Source organism: Chinchilla lanigera, unplaced genomic scaffold (assembly GCF_000276665.1).
Source record: "Chinchilla lanigera isolate Chin_1 unplaced genomic scaffold, ChiLan1.0 scaffold00131, whole genome shotgun sequence".
In the NCBI taxonomy this organism is placed as follows: Eukaryota; Metazoa; Chordata; class Mammalia; order Rodentia; family Chinchillidae; genus Chinchilla; species Chinchilla lanigera.
In genome coordinates, this window is record NW_004955532.1 from 3,961,471 (window position 1) to 3,973,003 (window position 11,533).

General features: G+C 39.3%; 1 pseudogene; it reads right to left on the reverse strand.

The window, feature by feature from the left end:
- Window positions 1-659: 659 nt before the first annotated feature.
- LOC102011145 lies at window positions 660-2,462 on the reverse strand (annotated as a pseudogene).
- Between the last annotated feature and the right edge of the window lie 9,071 nt (window positions 2,463-11,533).

Sequence of the window (11,533 nt, forward strand, 5' to 3'; positions counted from 1 at the left end):
TTTTGTAGCTTTTTTCTACTATCTGGGGCTGACTGAGTAATAAACTTATCTTAAGAATAGTTTGTCCCTCTTCTGAACTGGGATCTAGGCAAGTATGCTTTATCAATGCCTCTTGTCTAAGAAAGCAGAGGGGTGTTCTCTCCAGCCTCCCAGTGCACTGGGATCCCACAACCACCTAGTGTCCTCTCCCCAGCCATCAGCACAGGCAGCAGGAACATGTGGATGAAGTCCTCGGCCCACTAGTCAGTCTCAGCACCATCAAGTGCGAAGTGTCCCAGGCAGGTAACCTAGACACGCACCTTCTCCATGAAGGCAATTCTTCAAAATCTGAATATTGGGCACCCATGTAACCCATGAAGTCTTGGTGCAGACCTCTCTGGAGCTCCACTCAGTCCTCCACCGCAGCCTGTACAGTTAGGGAAAGAATGGCCTCCAGGGTGTCTCCCCGGGTGCTGCGCAAGGTCCTCCTAGTTTCTGGTTCCCGAACGGCTCCTGCCTCTCCAGTCAGCTTGACCTCTGAGTCGTCAGGCTTCGGTACTCTGTTGTTCTCCAAGTCCTTGTTCATCAGCTGCTCCTCCACTGACTCTGGACAAACCTGTGAAAATATTTTAAAGGTCTTATAAAATTAAAATTCTTAAAATTTCTTTTGAAAAGTTAACTTAAAAATTCTTGCCATCTTGCTTGGCCTACCACTGCTGTGTCTGTGTGTGATTTTCCAGCACAGTGAGAAGAGCCTGTCTGGAGGCTTCATACATTTTAATAATCTGTTCCAGTTCTTTCATGAAAAACAGCATTAGCGTTCCCTGGTATGTATTCAGGTCAGCCGGCTGAAAGAGTTCCCACTTCAGAATGTGGTCATATTTCACAGGGGCTTGAGCATAACTTTGAAGCCAGTCCAGAATTTCTGTAGTATGGTAAGGATTTGCAGGTATCAAAGGGACTGATTTCTTTCAGTCTGCTGTGGCTGGTATGTAATGGGAGGAGTTTGGGCATGCCAAGCTACACTAGGAGCACAGGGATGCCTGTAATGAGCCTTTTTATTTGTGTGATCTACATAATATTTTCCAAATTCTGAAGACTCAACTCATTGCCATCCAGGAGAAAGTGTCTCTCATTAAAGAGGATGACTCCAGTGAGTTGTGTTTGTATTATGGTCTATGTAATATATTACCCCTCTCATTGTCCAGTTCACAGATAAGGTGGGAGGAAGGGGCAAATCTTCAGACCCACCGTTAGTTAAGTTTCCTGAAGATATAGCAGCAGCTTTCCCAGTACTGGAGACATGCCTCCCTCGATTCTGCGGCATTCTTTGGAAGAGACCACTGTTGAACTCAAAATATCTGTAGTCTTCATGCACATGGTCTTCAACTGCCCACCTTTTCTGATCATCAAAGATTTATCTGAATAATAGTATGGGGAAACGGTCAGGGTGTTATTGTGTAGTTCAAGCTGGCCTTGAACTTGCTTATGTAGCCCAGGCTAACCTCTTACTCACAGCAATCCTTTTTGCTCAGCCTCCCAAGTGCTGGGATTACAGGTCTGCACCACATGCCTGGCAGTCTCTTCTTTCCTTTTCTTCTCTTCTCTTCTCTTCTCTTCTCTTCTCTTCTCTTCTCTTCTCCTTTCCTTTCTTTTCTTTTCTTTTCTTTTGTCTTTTTGAGACAGGGTGTCACTATGCAGTTCAGGCTCGCCTTGAGCTCACTTTGTAGCCCAGTCTGTTCTTGAACTCACAACGATCCTCCTGCCTCAGGTTCCCGAGTGCTGGGATTACAGGTGTGTGCTACCATGCCTGGCCTAGAGTCTCCATTTTCAACAGCAAAATTAACTTCTGTCAAAAATGACTGAGATGAAGATATCAATATGTAATACAACAACCATTGTTAATTTCCTACCCCTTTGTCTGTAATTCAGTATTGCTTGTATTGTTCTTATGCTATTTTGTAAATGGACGTCTGTTTGTTAATATGTTTTCCTTCTTTTATTTTTAAAATAAATTTTAAAAAATGACTGAGATGAGCCATACTCCCTCAGGACATCTGCTGGATTCCTGGCAGGGTGAGAAGGTGCAGATAATCTTGCTTTCTCTTCCCATTATTTCATGAGGTAGTCTTTGGAATTCTAAGGAAACTCTGGTTTCTTGAAACTACTGCATCTCCAGAAGCTGAAGAAGCAGTCGAGTTTAAATCTGGAAGACAGGTATCAGTTTGTCTTGGAATTGCTGGGCCATGTGGGATAAATGAAGGCATGAGATTCCACAACAGAGGCAAGGTCTCCTTCTTCATGAACTTCCCCTGCACCTCGATGGGCTTGGACACTTGGTTTTCAGTTTTCTTTGGGCCACCAACCTCCTGATGAGGGGTGGGTGCCAGCCCCACTGCCCCTCCTTCCCTCCTGAGCTGCTGCCCATCTCTACGCAGCAGTGCTGCCCTGGGACCTCTGGCCAGGGCCATAGTCAGCTGCATGCTGCCCAGGCACTGCTACTGCTCCCATGGCTGCCACCACCTAATCCCATCCAGAGGTTCTTTTTTGATCATGGCTGTTTCCCCATATTTGGAGAGTTTTATGGTATGATTTCTATAAACAGGCTTTTTATGCTATTAATGCTGTCTTCTAATTCCAAAAAATCTTAATGTTTTTTGCATTATGTAGCAGCTTTTGGATTTCTTTTTCATGTGTTCTTACTATTTTTAGGTATTTCTGAAAAACTGGTCTCTGGCAGCAGCACTGGCTTCTAATTCTGACATGCTATACTCACATTGGTCACTTTTGCTGCCCATACTTTCAATATAATTCCTAACCTCCTGAATTTCTACCTGGAGACGTTTCATGGAGTCCAGTTCGTTGCTAAACTGGTCATTCATGCATTGTGTCATTTTGTTTAATTCAGCTAGCTTTTTATTAGTGTCTTTTCTAAACTTAGTGATCATTTTATTATGTTCATCATCTGTTTAATTATATCTTCTTTGAACTTGCTGAGCACCTTATTGATATAGTTTTTAAAATGTAATTATTTATTTATTGGTACATTTTAGATATACATATTGATAACATTCATCATAGGGAATTTGTACCTGTACATGCTATATGTAGCTTATTTTTTTCCTGTTTCTCTCCCTTCCCTTCAACCCTTCTTCTCTTCCTTATTTACAAAACCTTCATTTTGATTTTTTTCTCCTGTTATTTTTCTTGTCCTTTCCTTTCTTTCCTGCTCCCCACTTCCTTGTTCCCTTCTCATTTGAATGTTTTCTTTGCATTTCCAATATCTACTATACATTTTGGTCCTTATGTACACTTTTAGTTTCTCACCCAAGAGAAACAATGAGGTATTTAAACATGTGTGCCTGATTAATTTCACAGATTACTGTCTCAAAGTTCATCCATTTAGCTAGAAATGCATCAAGCTTATCTTTCTTTATGGCAGAGTAATACTCCACGTGTATTTAAAAACCACATCTTTATCTATTCATGGGTTGATGAGCACTTAGGCTGTTTCTAAGATTTAGCTCTTACAAACTGTGCAACTGCAAACATGAGATGTGCACATATCAGGGAGGTCTGATGCTTTTAATTCTTTCAGGAATATACCAAGAAGGGGAACAGCTGGATCAAATGGAACCAGTGGTTGCTCCAGTCTACAGTCCCACCAACAGTGGAGAAGGGTTTCTTTTTCCCAACAGCCCTGCCAGAATTTGTTATTGGTTCATTTTTTGATAATAGCTATTCTTTCTGGAGTAAGATGTAATCTCAGCATTATTTTAATTTGAATCTCTTGAATGACTGTGATGTTGAATATTTTTCATATAGTTATTTGCTGTTTACATTTCTTCATCTGAGAAGTGTCTATTCATTTTAGATGCCCACTTTTGGGTTGAGTCTTTAAATTTGATTTAAAATTTTATTTTATTTTTTTTTTAGTTCTTTATATATTCTAGATATTAGTCCTTTTTCTGAGGAACTGCTGGCAGACATTTTTTCCCGAACTATGGGATGTTTCTTCACTCTGCTGGTGGTTTACTTTGCTTTGCAAAAGCTTTTTAATAAGATGAGATCCCAGTCATTGAATCTTTGTGATAGTTCCTGTGTGGTTGGGGTTCTGTTCATTAAGTCTTTGCCTATACCTATATCTTCAAGAGTTCTACCTAGTCTATCTTCCAGCAGATTTAGTGTCTCTGTTTCAATATTTATGTGCTTGATCTATTTCAATTTTAGTTTAGTAGGTGGTGAGAGATATGGATCTGGTTTTAATCTTTGGCATGTGGAAAGTCAGTTTTTCTAGCACCATTTATTAAAAAGACTATCTTTTTTCCAATGAATGTGTTTGGTTCCTTTGTCAAGCATGAAGTGGCTGAGTATGTTTGGAGGTGTTTCTCCATCGTCTAATCTGTTCCATTGATCCTTTGGTCTGTTGTTTTTGCCAGCACCACACTGTTTTTATCACACCAGCTTTGTAGTATAATTTTACGTCAGGGATTGTGATTCCCCCTGCCTTGTCTCTGTTGCCCAGAATTGCTTTTACCTTTCGAAGTCTCTTCTGGTTCCAAATGAATTTTATAATTGTTTTCTCTAAGTCTGTGAGGTAGGCTATTGGTATGAATTGCATTAAATCTGAATAACAATTTTGGAAAGTGACCATTTTTACTGTATTGCTTTTTCTTACCCAAGAGTAAGGGATATCTTTCCATTTTCTGTATCCTGTTTGACCTCCTTTTTCAGAGTAGTATAGTTTTCAATGTACAGGTCTTTCACTTCCTTCATTAGATTGATTCCTAAATATTTCCTTTTTATAATGCTATTGTGAAAGGTGTTATTTCCCTAATTTCTCTCTAAGTGAGTTTGTTTTCTGTGTACAGGAAGGCTATTGATTTTTCATTGTTGACTTTGTGTGCAACTAGACTACTGCATTTGGTTATTAAATGTAGATGTCTTTTGGTGGAGTTTTTTGGGTCTTTTATGTAGAGTATCATATTATCTGCATATAATGATAATTTAGCTTCTTCCTTTCCTATCTTTATTCCTTTTATTTCTTTCTCTTGGCTAATTACTCTCACCAATGTTCCCAGAACGATATTGAATAGGAGTGGTGATAGTGGACAACATTGTCTTGTTCCTGATTTTAGAGTTGAAAGGTTTCAGTTTTTGTCCATTTAGTATGATATTGCCTGTTGGTTTGTCATAGATGGCTTTTATCAGTGAAGTGAAAACTTTCTATTCCAATTTTCTTTAGAGTTTTTTTTTATCATGAATGGGTGTTGAACTTTATCAAATGCCTTGTCTGCAACTATTGAGATGATCATGTGGTTTTTGTCTTTGCTTCTGTTAATATGGTATATTACATTTATGTCAAACCATCTCTGCATTCCTGGGATGAATCCTACTTGGTCATGAAGTATAATCTTCTTGACTATTTGCTGTATTCTGTTTGCCAGTATCTTATTGAGGATTTTTGCATCCATGTTCATTAGGGAGATTGGTCTGCAGTTCTTTTTGGCTGAATCCTTCTCTGATTTTGAGATCAGGGTAATGCTTGCTTCCAGGAATGAATTTGGTACTATTGCTACCCTTTGAATTTCATTAAAGAGTTTGAAAAATAGTGGTATTAGATCTTCTATAAGTTTCTTATAGATTTCAGCAGTGAATCTGTGAGGACCTGGGCTTTTCTTTATTGGTAGGTTTTTAATTACATCTTCCTTTTCATTGACTGATATTAGTTTATTTAAAATTTTTATATCTTCTTGATTCAGCTTTCATAATTTATATGTATCTAGGAATCTATTTCTTCTAGGTTTTCCATCTTATTAGAATATAGATTCTTGAAGTAGGTACTGATGATCTTCTGGATTTTTTCAGGGTCTGTTATGATTTCCACCTTTTCTTTCCTAATTGCACAGATCTGAGTCTTTTCTTTCCTTTTTTTGAAAAGGTTGCATAAGGGTTTTTCAACTTTATTTAATTATTCAAGGAACCAACTCTTTGATTCATTGAGTCTTTGTATTATTTTCTTAGTCTCCATTGCATTATTTTCTGGTTTGATCTTTGTAATTTCCTCCCTTGTAAAACTTTGGGCTAGAGTTGCTCTTCTTTTTCTAGAAGATTGAGGTTCAACATTGGGTTATTTATGTGAGCTCACTATTTTTGTGATATGGGAATTCACTGCTATAAATTTCTCTCATAAGACTTCCTTCACTGTGTCCCCATAAGTTCCAGTATGTTGTACTGACATTAGTATTTAATGTAGAAACTGTCTAATTTCTTCTTAATTTCATCTGTGATCCAGTGGTTGTTCAGGAGGGTATTATTTGATTTTCATATGTTTATGAAGTTTTGTACTTTATTTTGTCATTGATTTCCAGTTTCAGTGCACTATGGTCTGATAATATTCATGGAATAATTTCAGTTCCTTTGCATTTACTTAAGCGTGTTCTATGAGCTAGTATGTAGTCTATTTTGGAAAATGTCCCATATGCAGCTGAGAAGAATGTATATTCTGATGTTGTTGGGGTGGGGGGGAACATTATGTAGATATCTACTAAGTCCATTTGTTCAAAAGTTTGGTTCAGTTCTAATATTTCATTGTTGATTTTTTATCTAGTAGATCTGTGTATTTGTGACAGTGGGGTATTGAATTCTCCCATTACAATTGTATTAGTGCTTATTTGATTATTCACATCCATTGACATTTGTTTTATGTAGTTTGGTGTTCTGGCATTTGGTATATTTATATATTTATGATTGTTATATCTTCTTTTTGGATTGTTTTATTTACAAAGATGTAGTGACCTTCTTTGTCTGTCTTAATCAGTCTTGGCTTGAAATCCAATTTATTTTCAAATAGTAGAGCTACTCTTGCTTTTTTACAGGTTCTTGTCACATGGAATATTGTTTTTCATCCTTTGACTTTCAGTCTATGAATTTCTTTTTGAGTTAAATGTGTTTCTTGTATGTAACATATTGTTGGATTTGCTTCTTGACCCATTATGTCAGTCTGTTTCTTTCTTTTTCTTTCATTTTTTGGGGGAGGGTACTGGGAATTCAACTTAGGACCTTGCACTTGCCAGGCAGGTGCTGTGTTTCTGAGCTGTATCCCTGGCCCCTAGTCTGTTTCTTTTGATTGGCAAATTGAGACCATTTATGTTGATGGCTATAACTAATATGTATTGACTTATCCTTATCTTGTTACTTTTCTGTTGTTGGTTCCCTTTTTATCCCTTTCTGCTTGATTACTTTTCTTATCTGGTAGATTCATTATCTTTGGGTTCATCAAGTTGTAGTCCTTATTATCTCTTTCTAGAATTTTCTTCAGAACATTTTCTTGGGTGTTCTTTGTCATGAAAGTATCTTATTTTTCCATTAGTTTTAAAGATCTTTTTGCAGGATACAACGATCTGGTTTGGAGGTTGTTTTCTTTTAGGACTTGAAATACTTCACTCCAAGCTCTCCTTGACTTGTGGATTTGGGCTGAGAAGTCAGCTGTGATTGTGATGGACTTTCCTTTATAGGTGATTTTTTTTGTTTGTTTTCCCTGACAGCTTTTAAGATTCTGTTCTTGAGTTGAATTTGTGAAATCTTAACTATTACATACCTTAATGTAAATTTTTTTGATCATGGCCAATTGCAGGGCTATGTGCCTCACTTATTTGTATGTCAAATTTTTTCTTTTGCTTGGGATGTTTTCTGCCATTACTTTAGTGAAGAAGTTTTTATGTTGTTTGCACTATCTTCTGCTTTTTCATTGATTCTAATCAATCTTATGTTATTCTTTGTATCATCTAGTTGCTGTTGGATTGATTTTTCATGGTCCCTTGCTATTATTAAGGAATCTTTCTTTTTATGATTGCTAACTGCAATCCTGTCTTCTATATCTGATATTCCGTCTTCACATTGGCTCCTTCTGTTGTATTTACTTTCAGTGGAGTTTTTACTCTCCTGGATATCTGTTTGAATATGTTTCATGAATTCCCTTTTTTCCTATGTTGCTTATTCATAATTTCCATCATTTCCCTAAGCTCTTCAATGATATTTCAGTGTTTGTTAGTCTAACCTCCAGTTTACTTCAGTTCCTGTTACTAGTTCCTATTACTGCTGTCTCCTAGAAATAGCTGGTCACTATGTTGCATGGCTGGTCACCATCATGCACATTACAAGAGCCAACCCCCAATTGACAGGCAGTCTGCCTCTGTACTTACACTTGGCTATCCCCTAAAAACCTCCCTCCCTGAGCCTTTGGGGCCCAATTTCTTTAGAATGATCCCAGTTGGGACCACTGGCATAAATAAAGCTTATTCTTACCTCCAAACCTCAGTGCTGCTTTGTTCTTGGTCACATCTTTGCTGTTTCAGTGCTTGGCTCCCTGCCACCTTGAACTTGGTTCACTGACTTAAACTTGCTTCTACCTCATCCTGACTGTAGGAGCTGCTAGATGAAGCCAGTCTGCAGGTGCTGTGTGCTTTGAGCTCAGTTGGCCTCTCTCTAAGACAGCTACTGGTCAATTGGCCTTTCCTGGGAGACATTTGAAACTGAGTAAGTCACCATCCGCTGAAGTTGCTGCATCCACTGCTCTGTTCCACTGGCATGTTTATCTGTGAAAGCCTCAGGGGTCAGCAGTAGTTACTGTGTGTCTGCAGGTGTGAGCTGCTTCTCCCACACGGTGAGACAGGCTCAGGAAAAATTCTCCATTTACCACCTCCTTCTGCACTGAGGTCTCTCTGTTCACTTTCTCTGTGGGCTCAATTCTCATTCAGATCCTTGCTGGGTCCTTCCCTCCTCTTCTCTTCCGCACATTACTATATTCCAGTGGTGGACTCCAAATATCAGAGAGGCTTTTTTCTGATGTTCACCAGTCCACCTTCTTTCCAGATCTCTCTATTGATCTGCTTTTCAATCTCTTCTGTTATCTTTTTGAATAATTTAACTGTGTGACTTTAACTTCCTCTTCCTCAGTGCCTCATGGATTGGCTTTGAGGGAGTTCAAAGTTTTTAGAGGCATTTTGTTGCCTTGTCTGCTCGTGTTTTAGTCTTTGTGTGTTGTGCTGAGGGTTGTTGGGCACTTATAGTGGAAACACTTTGTTGCTAGTATATTAATCTCTTTACTTAGCCTCTACTTTTCAGTGATGCACTCTGAGCATGGCTATCTATCTAGGTCTTTGCCTCTCTCCCTAGATCTGATGACCTCCATTAATTTGGCCTGGGGAAATGCAGTATAATTGACTCAGCTCCCAGTTCTCTGAGAATGGACTGCAGTACCACACAAAGGTAATCCAGATATTGGCATACAGAGAAAACCTATTAATAGAAATAACTATAGCATTCTTACATAGCAAATAAATTTCAACTATAATGGTGTCAGAGACAAACTGGGTATTGACATACCATAAGAACGAATAATACTCAGTTGCCTGGGGATGGCAGTGCCAGCGTGAAGAGTCATCTTTTTTTTTTTCTTTTGGGTACCAGGAATCAAACTCAGGACCTTGTACTTGCCAGCCAGGCACTTGTGCCACTGAGCTATGTCCCCAGCCCTGCCAGCATTAAGAGAATAAACCCATACCCTGAGCATGCTCCATTGCCCCAGGATGGCAGTTCTGGTGTGAAGAGTGAAGACAGTGCCAGCAGGAGGAGAGTAAACCTGTGCCCTGTTGTTATGGCAAAAATTCTTCAAGAGACCAAAGAAAACAGACACAGTTTTAACTTAGACCAGTCACCTCTCATCCGGACTTGCAAGTCAGAGAAGTGGGCGTGGACTTGCCTTTGTTCCCAGCTTATATACATTTTTGGTTTCCATGGTAACAGATTGGAATGTTGTAGCCCTGGCCACATGTTGTTTTCCTTGTGCCATCTAACCGGGTCAGGCTCCGGTCATGAACCCAACCACAATGATATATACTTTCTGTACTCTGTTCTATATGTCCCTTTTAGATAGCCATACATTTCCTTTATGGTTACAATGTTTATCTAGGGCCAGGGGAGGGATGAAATAACCCAGGCAGGGTCATAGGTGGTTATCTGGGCCCGGGTGTTCTTTGTCTTTGGAGAAGCATTCCAGGGCTAAGTCAGGACTGCCAAGTTAACTTTTTACAACCCCTCAGGATGTTTCTCAAGACACATTTTGAGGCTTGCATTGACTAGAATTAATCTATCTTAAAATGATTTGCTAAGAGTCGTCGTCCCCTACACTGTGTCTCCTCCATTGCCCCAGATGTCAGTGCCAGTGGGAGGAGAGTAACCTGAACCCTCTGCCTCCTCCATTGCCCCAGCATGGCAGTACCTGCAGGAAGAGTGTAAACCTGCACCCTGTGTGGACTTTATTGCCTTGAGATGGCAGTGCCAGCAGGAAGAGAATAAGTCTATGCTCTGCACATCCTCCATTGCCCCAGGACAGCAGTTCCAGTGGGCAGTGCCACTGGGAAGAGAGTAAGCCTGTGCCCTGCAAGTCTTCCATTGTCCCTGGGACAGCAGTTCTGGTGGAAAAAGTGAAGATGGTGCCTGCGAGAATAGTGAGGGTTAGATCAGTGACAGGAGTATAAGTCCACACCTGTTGCTTCCTCCATTACCCTGGGACTGTGGTGCCAGTGAGTGGAATGTAAATTCACACCTCTTCCTTCCTCCATTGCCCCAGGACTGTGGTGCCAGCAAGGGGAGACATCTAAAGGAACAGATGCCTCCAAGGAAAGCCTCTGCATCAGTGATTAAAGCTATCTAATACTGGAAAGCCAAAAGCTTTCAACACAGAAAAGAAAATAAGGTAGACAATAGAAAATGACATGAGAAAGAAGCAATACAAACCCAAATGCCCATCTCACCCAGAACGCAAAGAGACTGAGGAAATCGAAAGCCAACAAATGGAGCTCTCTGAAATGATAGTAGTAGAAGTTGAACAACAAATGGAAGAGGCCATGGAAAAAATAATTTCTAAGGTGCCAGAAGAAATCACTATCAAAATAAAAGAAATTAAAGCAGACACAGATAAACAAGTAGAGGAACTCAGGAAAACTATGGAAACTATGAAAGAAAAACATAGACAAGAAACAAAATCAATGAAGCAGATCCAAACAGAAATGCAGGAGATTAGAAGCTCCACTGAAGGTACATGCAGCAGATTGAATGAAGGGGAGGATAGAATATCAGATCTAGAAGACAGGAATGCAACTAGTGACCAGGAAAAGAAAGAAACCCTAAAAATCACAGGAGACCACAAAAAATCAATCCAACAGCTACAGGATAAAGCAAAGAAGAGAAACATAAGATTGACTGGAATCAGTGATAAAGCTGGAGACAGCAAAAAAAATCACAAAACATTAAAAACCTCTTCACAGCAATACTGGCAGAAAACTTCCCAAACATGGCTAAAGAATCTGACATGTAAATAAGTGAAGTATACAGAACTCTAAATAGCCATGACCAAAATGAATCCAAACTAAGGCATATAATAATCAAGATTCAAGAAACTCAGCACAAGAAGAAAATATTAAAAGCAGCTAGAGAAAGGAAACATACTACCTATAAAGGAAAACCCATTAGATCACAGCAGACTTCCATC